The 14,284-nt window shown below is 37.4% G+C and overlaps 1 protein-coding gene across 1 annotated transcript in view; it reads left to right on the top strand.

Annotated features, from left to right (window-relative positions):
• Positions 1-231: 231 nt before the first annotated feature.
• JAZF1 (JAZF zinc finger 1) overlaps positions 232-14,284 on the top strand; it is a 133,281-nt gene continuing 119,228 nt past the window's right edge. The window contains exon 1 of the mRNA XM_012721073.1: positions 232-302. The gene's annotated coding sequence lies outside the window, so the exon portion shown is untranslated. The remainder of the gene's footprint in view (positions 303-14,284) is intronic.

Here is a 14,284-nt window from a genome sequence, read left to right as displayed (position 1 = left end):
ATGGACATTTTATCACTGTTGATGTTTGGAATTCCCTTGAAAAGTAATGTAATATCTTGCTGTTAATGAATGAATGGACAAATGATCGTGATTTGCTGGCTGGGTTTTCTTTAAAAAGAGGTATATTAAATTAATCATTTTCTCTGTTTAGCATCTGTTACTTTGTGTTAGGTAACCTCATATATTCTAATGCAAAGCTGAAAAATCATAATTGTGTTTTTTATTACAGATACAGATCCACGTGTTTTAGAAAAACAAGAATTACAGCAGCCAACTTATGTTGCCCTCAGTTACATTAATAGGTAAGCCATTTTCAGAATTTATAGCAACCTCATATCTGCCTCATTTGTTTTTAAATTATCTTTTCTTCATAGAGTAGAAAAAAGCTTTCAGTCTTGAAATGTTGACATGAGATTATTTTAATTCAACCTCTATATGGAATTTTCTTATTTCTCGGTTGGGGACATGTAGGTTGTAGTTTCTCGTGTGTATGGTTGAAAGCATGACTGATTTATAAGCTCACTCTGGAAGTATTTTGTATGCAGACTTAGAATATGCTCTTTAGACTTGGTAGGGCAGTTTGGGAGATTAATGGATTGCAACTTTTAAACCCTGGGGTGAAGTGGTACTTTATGAATTCAGAACATTGTTAGAATATCAGCATATAACAAACTGAAGTAATTTAATATCAGAAAGGTATTTAGTAGCAGTTCATCTTTTGGTAAGGCATCTCAGCACTGACCCCAACTGTGCAATGTAACATGAGTTTTTACTGAAAGTGAAAGTGTGAATACTATTTAGAGAGCAGTGAGACCCTGATATGTCAGGTCTAAAGGAGGTTTTGGTGTTTCAGTTAACTCAGATAATTTAAGAGACAGTAATTTGGGGAGAGAAACTGACGTCACCTTACATTAAGAAAACACACATCCCTAAAGAGAAAAAAGTCAAAACAAGTGCAAAACTAATTTTTAATGAGAATGAAAACCCCTCTGCTTGTAATTCAGTGATGAACTTCACATTGACTGTCCCTTTCATAGAAGGTGGGTGTGTTTCCAGTCTCTTGGTGCCAGAACTAAGGTTCAAAGTCTGAAGTGGAAAGTTAGGAATGAATTATCTGTACTGTTTCACTTTCATGTCTTTTTTTAAGAGAACTAACTTAAATCTTACCTCAATAGAGCTTTGAATTAGTCTCTTATATTCAGTTTCAAGTTTGCTCATATAGTATATTTTTGAGAGTCCTTTAAAATAAAGATGTATTTTTGCATATTTCTTTTGGGCTTTCTACTGGCTAGCCTTCCCTGGATGTGAAGGAAAATCTGTTCTTGAATCACTAATGTCTACTTTTCTAGTTCAGTGCATTTCAGTCTAATCTCTAGATCAAATTCAGATTTTCCCAGGTGGTCTAAACAAACTTTTTGTGGCTTTTTCCCTAATCTAGAGCATTGTGTTCACTTGGGTGTTTTTGTCTCTCAAGTTTTTTAATCTAATACCATCCCTTTTATTGACAGTGACTTGTTAAAGAGATGGCCAGTGACCCACAGAATGCTCCCACATTCAGGGTCTTTTTTGGTTAGTTTCAGAGGAGAAGCGGCAGGTGCCCCTTTTCATGAACTCTAAGTTAAATCTGGAAATATATCTCTTAGGGACACATCACTAAATTTAGAGGCCCAAGTAAATATTCTCTGTTTTGCTAGTCAAGTCCTAATGATAGGAAAATAGACATATGTAAAAGATGAAATTGATTTTTAAATGAAAAGGACTGTTTGTACATCAAATCCATGTAATACTAAGCTTTGTTCAAGTCGGTTTGAATTTCCACATTTATTCTGCTTAATTGTCAACCAGGTTGTGGGAGTTTGTGCAGGTCACTTAACAGCCTCTTGCTCAGGATCCCTTTGTGGACAATGGGTCATGGCATCATCCTTAACACATGGTAGACACTCCAGGTGTGTGTTTATAGATGGTAAATAAATACCTACTAAATTGAGAGGATGGAGCTAAGACAGCTGCAAGAAGGAGGCTCAGTCAGGCCATAGAGGAAAGATATACTAAGAGGAGTTTTCGAGGCCTTTGATCCAAGAAAAAAGTACTGAAATTCACAGGAAGCCAGCGCAGATCGAAGGGAGTTAAGAGTGTTAAGTAATGTTAAAGAAAGTCAGTTTGAGAGCAATATCCTGAAAAGAAAATGTTGAACAAACCTTAAATTCCTTTCATAGTGGTTTTGTTACAACATGAGAAAAATTTAAAATGTATAATTTTATGAGAACAAGGGAAACTGAATTAGTGAGCGCTGTGGGATCAGTTCTGGGAAGGGAGGAAATATCTTAATGTTAAGAATAGGAAACCTGAAAAAAAAAAAAGAATAGGAAACCTGTTCTGTTGATTTCTGTAATATGAAGAATAATATCAAGTCTGTAGAATGGGAAATTTTATTGCTCAGTGTGAATAATACACCTCTGGAAACACAGAGGACAAGGTGAAAAGCTGAAATTTGAATAAGAGCATATAGAATAAATAATAGAGGTAACATAATACTTTTATGCCTTGAAATCTATGCTAAGCATTTTTACATTGCTTATTTCATTTAATCTTCACAGTAACTATAGGAGAGAGTTACTATTACAATTTTAATTTTACAGTGTCGAATTTGAGACTCGGGAATTAAGTAACGAGCCCTTACTAACTTGGTCCCCAGTTTGTTCTCAGGGGCACATTAGGTTTAAACCTCTATAGTTCAGCTCTGGAGTCTATGATCCTTATCATGGTGTAGCTCAACTTGTTAGGATATCTGAAAGTAAGTGCTCATTTAGAAAACTAAAAGGAAAATTTGGAAAACAAAAATTGGGAAAAGCAAAGATCAGCGTGGCAGACACAATACAGAAATGAAATGAACAAAGTGCCATTTCTTAGATATTCGAGTGTATTAACACATTACGTTATAGCAGTAGGAGACAACAAAGGCTAAGGAAACAATGAGAGAGGTGGCCAATAACCTATATGATATTTGGTCTCCAGGAAATTGGGTTTAGTGTCCAAGGTGAGTCCTAGCAATGGCCCCAGTGCTGGTGAGGATGAACACCTCAGCACCTTAAATGAAGAGGAAAGGAAGGAGTAAGCACAGTGAGCACACAGAACCTCCTCCACCATGTCTCCCCCAACAGGTGATAGTTGAACTGCAGGGTAGTGTCAGGGAGTCTCTATATAAAGGTTGAGAGGCACTGGCTGTACCTGGGTTTTTCCTTCAGATTATTGTATGTAGCTCAGGTAGCTGCTATGAGGCGACAAGAGCTTATCAATAACTTGGGACTTCGCAGAAGTGGGTCATTGTGATAACTTGAAGACATGATAACACGGTCATGTAACCATGGCTTTATTGTGTTTATTCTCTGTAAAGTGTTTCCATTAAAGTAATACAGCTGTTTTCAAATCAACCTTAGTTTAAAAAAAAAAAAGTTTGGTACAAGATATAAATAAATATCATAGCTAATCATAAATTAGTACTATTCTACATTTCTTTCATTTGTTACTTAGTAAAAATGAAACACATATATTCCTAAACTACAGCTCTGCTATCTTTAATCTTCTTCCTAAGACTCCTTGCACTGTTTGGCACAGTAGCAGTTAGGTTTGACCTCTGCTAAAAATGTATTTTTATTTAGCTTAGTGCTTGCTATTAAAATTAAATAGCAAATGCTAAAATGGATTTCATAGAATAATTATTCCAAAGGCTATTTTCCAGCTTCTGTTTTCCTCCGTCTCTCCTTCATGTTCTTACAAAAGGGTTGGGGGGAGGGAGTGTCAGTCAAATTTGGGAAATTCTGTGAGAAAGAAATCCATTTTATTTGTCATATTCTCTCCTTGTGCTGACACAGATTTGAAGTCTCCAAAAGGACTTCAATTCTTATATGTACCTAATCCCAGATCACTTTTGTTGGCACATCTGATGGGACAAGTTCTGTGTACACCAGGGAATCACCAGAGTAATGTCATTTCCACCTATATCCTCAACTTTCCAAAGGAACTCTGGGGTCTTTATTCAGAACAGCTTTCTGTTATTTCTAATTCAAAACATAGATCACTGTGTTTTCATGGGGAAGTGCAGAAAAATATGGCAAAACTCTGCCCTTATGTGCTAATTCAGTCGATTTCTACTCTTAAATTTCTTTACTAGTCATCCATTTACTTCTCACAACCTTCTCTGTTTGCACCTATTAAAAATAAAACTTTTTGGCTTCAAAACTCTCCCTGTTTCCACCTACCCCCAACCCCCCACTTTTCCAATGTAGCTCTTTTCTGTCTGAGAAAGAACAATGCAGCGGTTAAGAGTATGCAAGTGAGATCAAGGAAGACATTTCTGTGTTCACAGCCTTCAGAAAAGTGACTTTTCAATAAATATTGAATGAGTGGATGATTGTGGGTGAATTGTATGTGAATATATGAGCAAATGAAAAAATGATTCTAGAAAACCTAGAGATACTTGTGTGAGAAACTGAGCTTCTAGTACCCAAGTGCATTAAGAAAGTTACATCAGGAAAAGGCAGTGTTGTACAACTTCTATTCAGCATCCATAGGAAAGCAGCTTTAAAATATGATCGTAACTAGTTATCTGATCATAACCAATGGACAAATCAGTGAGCTAATTTTCCATGCTCTGGACAATACACTGTATAAAACCATTTTCCTAAGAGAAAGGAAACCTAGTGTGCAATCATGTTCCTCACTGCCTGAGAACAGTTTCGTTATTGCAATAGAATGAACTAGCCCACTAGTACTCCCACTGATGAGAGGTCAGAGTTGTGTCAGCTAAAGTTGCTGGAATATATATCTATTGGGGCTAGAAAGGAAGGGTCTGTGCAGAAAATAGTCCCAAAAGTCTTTATGAGGGTCGTTGTGAGCCCATGAGTAAGAATGGGCTACATGTGCATAGGATAAGGCTTAGTCTTACCAACACTGCTGTTACTGATGTGAGAGTAAGTCAGCAGTCTAGAGAGATGTTGCATTTAGCCTAGCCAGCATGGAAACAATGTGTTAAAAACCAAATCATCCGGCTGAGATACTGGAAAGACATCAAATTAGAAAAAAGGACTTTGTTCTTTGTAGACCTCTCCATAAAGTTACTCTTAAAAATACCTAAAAACCAAGCTTCCATAAAATCTTCAGAAAAGGCAGGATCTGGAGGTGAGTTCTGACAAGTAAGAAGGTCTTGGGAAACACTTGGAGCTTTCCACAAATTTGTTCTAATAAAGTATAAGTCTAGGCCTTCTCAAGTTCAATATGATCAGCCTAAATTAAAATGCCTGCTAGAATGAAAATCATTAGCCTTGGTCCGAATGAATTATACAATGTCCAATAAGCAACAAGAAATTACTAGACAGGAAAATATTACATATGGACAGGAGGAACACCTTCCATGACACTGCCCATGCGTTGCAGTGAGGAAACAAAGATTTGAAAGTAGTCATTAAAAATATGTTCAAGTACTTAAAGGAAAAATATACTAAATAAGAAGTTGTTTTGAATGAAAATAAAATCAGTCTGGATGCTTTTTAAAAATCTTCATACCAAAGTGTAAACTGCTTAATGAAAGCTTTCTTCTTCTTTCCCGCTTTTATTCCTGCTCCAAAACCTCACCTAATCCCCCCAAACCTTCACTCTTGCTGTTTCAGTTGGACTCACTTTTGCCCGATTATAGTCAGTAATAAAAAAATACTGTAATTAGCCAAGTGTATGCTGGTTCTCTATTTTATACAAACAAGCCTGAAGGTTTTTTTTTTTTTTTTTTTTTAATCTAACAGCAGTGGTTGGATTTTTTCTTCTTCATAAAACCACCTGTTTGTGGTCTTCTGAGAGCAGTCCTATTTGCTTCAGTATATTTCCCTCCTTTGTCTACCAGAACTGAAGTCCTGTTTGCCTTCACCCCAGACTGAAGTTTGTGGCCTAATGCCTGCCATAAACATGTTGCATGCTCTTAGATCTCAAACACCAGATGTCGTGCTACCATTTTCATAGCCTATGTTTTATGGACATCAGTTGAAACAAAGCCAAGATGGCTACCTGCCAGATTTTCCTTGTAATGTCTCTAACCTGATTTGGCCAGCTCATTGTATTTTGCAAAAAACATGCACTCTCAAGGGACACTGGGAAGCTGGAAAAGGAGCCCTTATGTGACATTTTGGCTTCCTCCCATCGAATTAGCTTGAGCTGCTGGCAAAAACACACACGGCAGACCTGGGTTATATGATTTGCTTGTTAGGTGCTGGACCTTCTTGTGTAACTTCTTGTTGTCTACAGTTTGTTTAAGGACAATCAGTGTTTTAAAGGAGGTTGCTTATAGAACCCAAGTCATCTCAGGACATTTCTTCCCTTATGCCCATCTGTCAGTACTGACTAATCATCTTTTTATGTATTTTTAGTCCAGTTCAAAGCTGCATTTCATTTTGTCAAAATCTCTGAATTTATTATAGGTCAGCATCAGTGATACTGAAACCATCTACAAATACACTCATGTTTACTTTTTTCTTTTCTCCTTTGTAGAAACCCATTTCTTTTTTTATTATTTTTAATAATGTAATAGTTTATTTTTATATCATTTTGTGCATTTTTCCATCTCAGTTGTAATCCCCTTTGGCTTCCCATCACCAAATCACCCATATGCTATCACCATAGTCAAGTGCATTTCCCTCCCCCCACTGTTTTTGATCCCATTCCCCACCCCACCCCCATAAAAATGTCTCTGGTATATAGCTGTTCATTATCATTATTTTCTCACATTCTCTGTTATACTCCTATGAGTGAAACCATCCGGTATTTTTCCTTTTCTTTCTGGCTTATTTCACTAAGCATAATCCCCCCCAGCTCTATCCATGTTTCTGTAAAAGGCATGTGTTTATTTTTTTTGGTTGCTGAGTAATATTCCATTGTGTATATGTACCACATCTTTTTTAATCCAGTTATCCACTTTTGAGGATTTGGGCTGTTTGCATGTCTTTTCAATTGTAAATAAAGCAGCAATAAACATGGGGGTGTGGGTATCTTTTTGAATCAGTGTTTTTGTGTCTTTTGGGTAGATACCTAGGAGTAGAATTGCTGGGTCATAGGGAAGCTCCATGTTTAGCAGTTTGAGGAACCTCCAAACAGTTTTCCATAGTGGTTATACTACTTGGTGTTCCTACCAGCAATGCAGAGGAGTTCCTTTTTCCCCACATCCTCACCAACACTTGGTAGTTGTTTGAAGGTGTGCCATTCTCACTGGGGTGAGGTGGTATCATACTATGGTTTTAATTTGCATCTCCCTTATTACAAGTGATGTTGAACTTTTTTTCATATGTTTATTGGCCATCTGCATTTCTTCTTTGGAGAAGTGTCTTTTTAGCTTTTCTACCCATTTTTTGATGGGGGTTGTTTATTTTTGTTGAGTTTCATCAGTTTTCTGTATATCTTTGTGATCAATCCTTTATCGTTAGTTTTGTGTGAGAAAATTTTTTCCCAATCAGTGGGATGTCTTTGTTTTTTTGTAATGTCTCTTTTGCTATACAGATGCTCTTTAACTTGATGTAGTCCCATCTATTTATCGTTGCATTGGGTGCTCTGTCTTTAAAGATGTCGCTGAAGTGTATGTCGTGTAGTGTTTGTCCCATCTATTTTATGGTTCCCATTCTTATGTCTAGGTCTTCAGTCCACTTCGAGTTAATTTTTGTGTAGGGTGTGTGGTAGTGATCTAGTTTCATTTTTTTGCATGTAGCTTTCCAGTTTTCCCAGCACCATTTGCTGAACAAACTTTCTTTCTTCCATTGTATCTTCCTTGCTCCTTTGTCAAAGGTTAGCTATCCATAAACCTGTGGGTTTATATCTGGGTTTTCTGTCCAAATCCACTGGTCTGTATGTCCGTTCTTGTTCCAGTACCACGCAATTTTGATTATTATGGCTTGTTAGTATAGCTTGAAGTTTGGGATTGTAATGCCTCCATTTTGTTTTTTCTTAGACATGAGGGTTTTGGCTATTCGAGGTCTTTTGTTGTTCCATATGAATCTCATCAGTATTTTTTCTATTTCTTTGAAGAATGTCATTGAGACTTTTATCGGGATGGCATTAAATCTGTATATCACTTTTGGCAGGATGGCCATTTTGATGATGTTAATTCTCCCGATCCATGAGCTGGGGGTGCCTTTCATTTCATGGTGTCTCCTTGTATTTCTTTTAACAGTGAAACCCATTTCTTAAACTTTGTCCTAAGCTGTTTTCACTGTTTGCAACTGTGACATTTTTCCATTAATCAGAATTTCCAGTGTCACATCTGCTTGTGTCCTGTCCCTGGTGCCATGTTTGTCTTGAGACCTCTAGGATCTCAATCCTTCCTGCCCCAAAACTCTGCTTACCTCGGTATTTGCCATTTACTAAATTAATTTCTTTGGCCTCATGACCTTGCTTGCTCATTGTCTCCAATCTCAGCCTCTCTGCTTTGACTAGCTGTCGAGAATGGTTATAGAAAAGTGCTTACCAATATGATTCTTCCCCTACAAACACAACCTTTCTGACCTCAGCTGGATCTTCAAGACTGTCCCATAACTCTGATACTATTACATTGCTTCTCTATCAGTATTCACTCCATTACTTGAGTTAAACCATTACCTCTGTGACGAGAACTTCCCAAACCCTAATCCAGAGTTTCTCCTAACCCTTTTTTCTAAATGCCACTATCTGTTGATTCATGAATGTTCAGTATGACTCAACTCACCCAGTGCTGGACCCATTTTTTCACATCCCTCTCCAAAATGTCTCCTCTGATTTCATTTCATAATGGTTAATGAATGGCACCTAAGCTACTGGTTAGTCTAGGTAGCTCAAGTTAATTATCTTCTAACCACCTCTTTCCCTTCCTCCCACTTCCAAATAATCTAGCACTAACTTTGTAATATCTGCATTTTAACTAGCTCTTAAATACTACCCCTGCTATTTTCTTTTCTCTAATTTCCCAAACCTGCTCATATTTATGTACCAGCATTCTCTCCATTGTAATCCTGACAATCAGCTGCCATCAAAAGGTTTGTCTACAGTGTGACTATCAGCACCATCTGCAAAAGCCTTCGACTTTTCTGTCAGTTTGCAGTGTTCTCCCTCTTGTCTACATTCTTTTGTGACTGTGACAATTCTATTATTCAAGATTGACTTTATGCTACTTATTTTGGGTTTCCCTTCCCAGAATGAATTGTTTGAATCTCTAAGTTCCTTTTCCAAAGTCAGACCATTAACTAACTTTACTGTAACCATTGAATCGCATAAATTTTAAATTTATGTACAAATATATTTAAAATCAGTAGCTTTCTCTCTACTCTTCCAGCTCCCCACTAAGCCCCACCCTAAAGTAACAAAGTTAACATCATGATGGGATTCCATCTATATTCTTTCCCAAGAACAGACATACTTTGCTCTTTTTGACTATCCTAAAAAAAAGGGAACCTAAAATAAAATACATACCACATTATGTATTATATAATGTATATTTTGTAATACGCATATATTATAAAATATACATGGTTTATATAATAGAAAGATATGTGATACATACACACTTATCTTTTGTTTTTGATTTAGCTTCTTTCTAAATCAGTACAGAAAGATCTAACTCATTCTTTTCTAAAAATTTATAAAATTTTAAGATCAAAGTATAGTAATAATTTATTCAATTCTTCCACAGTTGATTGGTTGACATTTAGGTTAATTCCAGACTTGTGTGTGTGCTTTTTTGCCAGTAATAAGATGCAACAATGTGGGTTAATCCCCCCTTATTTAATGGGCCTGTGTTCGTGTCTATATCTACATGCAGAATCAAAGACCGCTTTCAACTCCCCACCATGATCAGTGACCCACCCCCAAGTCCCTGGAAGACCCTTTGTTCCGGAGCCTAGAACACAAGCAGCTCATCCTGCACCAGGGCTCTCATCCCTGCTGGTCCATCTGCACAGGCTCACCTTCAGTCAGAGTCACAGTTGGTGTTCTTCCTTCTTTCTGGTGTCTAGTCAGATGTCACCCACACAACATTCTTCCCTGATGGCCGAATGAGAGTTTGAACCCCTCTTGTGCCCTGCTTATCTTTCTTGTTTTTCATGGCACTTGCCACCACCCAAAATCAGTGTTGAATTGTTTGGTGATTGTTTATTTGTCTCCCAGACAACGTGAAGTCTGTGGGGTCAGGGACTTTATCTTAGACATCATTTTATCTGTTTATCTTAGACATCATTTTATCTGTAGCTCCTAGAACAGTGCCTGTTACACAGCAGGTGTTCAAAAATTGTTTCAAATATCTGCATACATAATAGTTTCACAGATGTGCGCATTGTGTTGCCCTCCCAGAACTAGTTTTGCTTATTTCCTGACTCTTCACACTTGACTGTATGAATTGTACTTTGCCTATGGTATGAAATTAAACAGGGACTATTGTACATGTGAGTGAATTTTAACAGAAGGGATGACCTTGGAGATTCCCCCCTCCACCACACCATACAGATTTACAAAATGACTCAAAGCACTACCCTCTTATTTCATTTAGAAATGCAGATCACTGGCAGTAATCTACTTGATTTATCGTTTTCCCCTTATGTGCAGCACCTCAGAGTTAATTAAGAAGGTCATGAATCTTCCCTCTGTAGCTCTAGCTCACTCCCACTTGCAGGATACTCTCATATTGCTGAGACTGTTGATTTGGGACTCAAGTTGAAACATTACTTAATTTTCTCACATTGAAGTTCATTATACTGAGCCTAAAGACTAGGCTTGCCTTTAAAGACCCCTTCACTGGCAAGCTTTAAAATTGCTCCGTATTCCCACTTTCTAAATAACCGGTTCTCATTTCCGCCACTGTCGCCAAGACCTTGCCCATTGGCTCAAAGCAAAGCAGCTAGGTCAGCCACATGTCCCCAGAAAGACCTTTCCAGCTTCAGCCATGGTGTACTCTCCCCCAGAGCTTCTCACCTCTGTTCTGTGCAGATTGTTCCAGCAGTTAGCACTCTGGGGCTAGGAAGGACATCTACACAGCCATTTTAGCGACCAACACACAAGGCTATCTAACCCATACAAATGAAGAGGATAGTTTAGTGTTAAAGCATTAACCTAAAGTCCATAAAAGAACAATTATGAACTTCTCATAATTGTCATGTTATGGAGAATGAAATGATATGCAATCTATAAAATTAATTCCCTTGTCTCACTTTCAGCCCAAATAAGCTCTTGTTAGGTGACTACCGACTATGTGCAGGCAAGTGTGCACTGCACTTTACTGTTTCTAGAATCCTCACAGTTACCCTGCATCATAGCTGTTCTCACCCTTTTATCACCTAAGATGGTGAATGCCCAAGGTGGCGTGAGTGTGTGTGGCCTTTTTGTGTTCTGGGCCCCATTAGCAAACTGGTGATGTCTGTGGACTGTCTCTCAAAATAATGCTTTTAAGTTCATCAATTAAAATACATAGGATGACAAATAAGCCAATAATGTTAAAATGCAGGAGTCAAAATATTAAAATTGTGACTTTATGATATGTAACATGTCTTACATAAGAAGCTGTAGTGTTGGGTTAATAGCTTGTATAATCTCAATGAGTGTAAACAGTATTTTTAAACCTATACTTGTACTGTAACATCAAAATACCTGTTACAGTGCAAATGTAGCATGTAGAAAATACTGATAATAGCCTACAGTCATAATTGAAGAAAAGAATACATTTTAGAGGTTAGTGAATGAAATGATGTAAAGTTGTTTTTTTTTTTTTTTTTTCATCCAAGCTCATAGAGCTTCTGAATTCTATGCATAACCACTTTGGGCAGACAACCTCAGCTAGTACCTCCACTAGGTCTCAGTTAATAAGTAACATTTAGACTTGCAATTTCAAAATTTTTGCCTTTACTTACATGTTACAATGCCTCCCCATACTAACAAGTTGCTTTCCACAAGAACTTCATGTATTTCACATGTCATCACTGTACCCTGTGGAGTAAGTGAATGCCAGAAATGGATTTTAAAGATAAAAGGCATTCAGCCCTGTTAGTTTTGCTGAGTATTTCACCAGTACTTCCAAAAACCTGATTTCTTACTTCTCTTTTTCTCCACTGAATCATGATTCTGCTGTGTACGTTTGCTCTACCTTACGTTTTATAGTTGTCCAAGAAATTCAGTGACTTGCCCAATTTCACATACCTAAGAAAATGCCAAACTTGGGAATTGTACTCCCATATCTCTACATTGTTTATCCCTCTTCTTGGTCTTCTGGATTGCCCAGATACTAACATTAAAAAAAAAAAAAAAAAAAAAAGTCAGATGATTTCTCTCTAAACACACACAACTCAAGCCTGTCTAGGATAAGGTCCACAGCGGCTAATCTCCAACTCCATTATTGCTTCTAATACATTGCTTCTTAAAACCCACCAAGGTCTTCAAACAGAAATGCAGGCCTTGTGCAGTTACCAGACTTGAACACTTTTCAGGCAATAGCTTATTTTTATGTCATTGTCTCCAGTTGCTGATAAAACCAAACAACAAGCGAGAAGGATTTTTCCATTCTCGTCTAATGAGCAGGTGGTAATTTAGCCTCTGGTCATTGCACTCATGTTAGTCCTGCCCCAAGAGCTTTTTCCCTTGCTTGATACAACTTCATGTTTTCCTTCACAGTCAATTCACTGCACTGTTACTAAGGCTGTAAGAGTGATGCTGTATAAGCAGAAGGATTCCCAGTGGCTTCCACTTTCTGTGATCACTGGAATTTCCCTGTAGATTTTGGTGATGGCACAGCCCTGTGTAGTTTACAGGTGGTTGGCTGGTGTACAGTCTTACCAGCTCCTTCTCTCCACTAATGAGACAGGATTCAGTCTGCCAGGACCAGACGTTGGATCTGGGGTTTTGATTTGTGCCTACCTTCCTCATTGTCTGGGTATATCTTTTCTTGATTATGCTACACATAACTGACTGTTTCAAGGTGAGAGTGTTTAGCCACAGTCCATAGTTGTTCCTCTTGGAAAGCACAGTCACCTTGGCAAGTTGTGTGTATATCAGCTGCTGCCCACTTTTACCCAAACTAAGGTTAGCAGCAAAGGCTAGATGGTATCACATCCTTACACCCTCAGGTATAGCATTCTTTGGGAGGGTGTGCAGGTATAGATACCTTCAAACTTATGGGAAAAATAGCATTGTTAGTGCCGATGTGATTTTTTTTTCCCATCTTCATTATTGGGTTGGGTGCTTTAGAACAAATAAACAGGGATGTTGCTTGAACTATTCTTCATTGTGCTCATACAAACATCCACTCTTCTCTCTTAGTGACTATTTTATTATTATCTGGGTGTTCAGTTACACCCAGATTCAGTGACCTGTAACTCTTGGGCCAAACAAGTATAATGAAAAGTGGTTTCTATATTACATTAATCTGTACTAGTTAAGAGCCATACTTTTGAAGTATTTGAAGACAAAATCCTTTAAGTAATAAAGGCACATTTAGTTCTTTACTCCTTTACCCTTTTTTAAAAAAAAAGTTCTGTCTGGTCTTAATGTAGATTTCTCTAGTGCTGAGACATTGTGGTCTTAGTTTCTGAGGCACGTTTCCAGCAGATTTTTTTTCCCTGAAAAATAAGAATAGCTTTATTATGTTCTCTTGGTAATAAAAGCAGTGTATCTAGATATTCATGTGCTTATAATGAAAGTGTAAAGTGCATAGAATGGAGACCTACAAAATTCAGAATTGGGCTTACCTCTGGGGCAGAGGTATGATGGGAAAGAGCATGAAAGGGCTTCAACTGGATTGGTAGCCTTTATTCCTGATGCTGGAGGCTTGAATTTTTGTTGTGGTAGCTTAAACCATTCAGAAATCTTAATGTTAAAAGTATTAAATAATTATAAACAGTCAATGAAAGATAAAAGAGAAATGAAAATCACCTGTGCTCTACCATCATGCACCGGAAATACGGCTTTTAATAATTAATGTATAAAACATACTAATGCATATTTGTTAATCTATAAACAATAGTGCAGCAAACAGCTTATGCTTACATCTCTCACATACTAGTCCAGCTACTCCTGTAGGGTAAATCCCCATCAGGGAAATCACAGTCTGTAGATGTATACAGCTGAAATTGTGACATATTTCTTGAAGGATTCTCTAGAAATAGATCAGTTTTGTGTTTTGTTACACATACTGGAGATTAGGACTCTTCTAAGTCTTTGCCAGCTAGACTTAACCACCAAAAAACATACACCATTGTGAGTTTCATCAATTTGATATACTCTCTTACTAAAATATTTTCTC

The sequence above is a fragment of the Condylura cristata genome, unplaced genomic scaffold (assembly GCF_000260355.1).
Source record: "Condylura cristata isolate star-nosed mole 26May11 unplaced genomic scaffold, ConCri1.0 scaffold00005, whole genome shotgun sequence".
In the NCBI taxonomy this organism is placed as follows: domain Eukaryota; kingdom Metazoa; phylum Chordata; class Mammalia; order Eulipotyphla; family Talpidae; genus Condylura; species Condylura cristata.
This window is presented reverse-complemented; position numbering and strand designations above follow the sequence as displayed.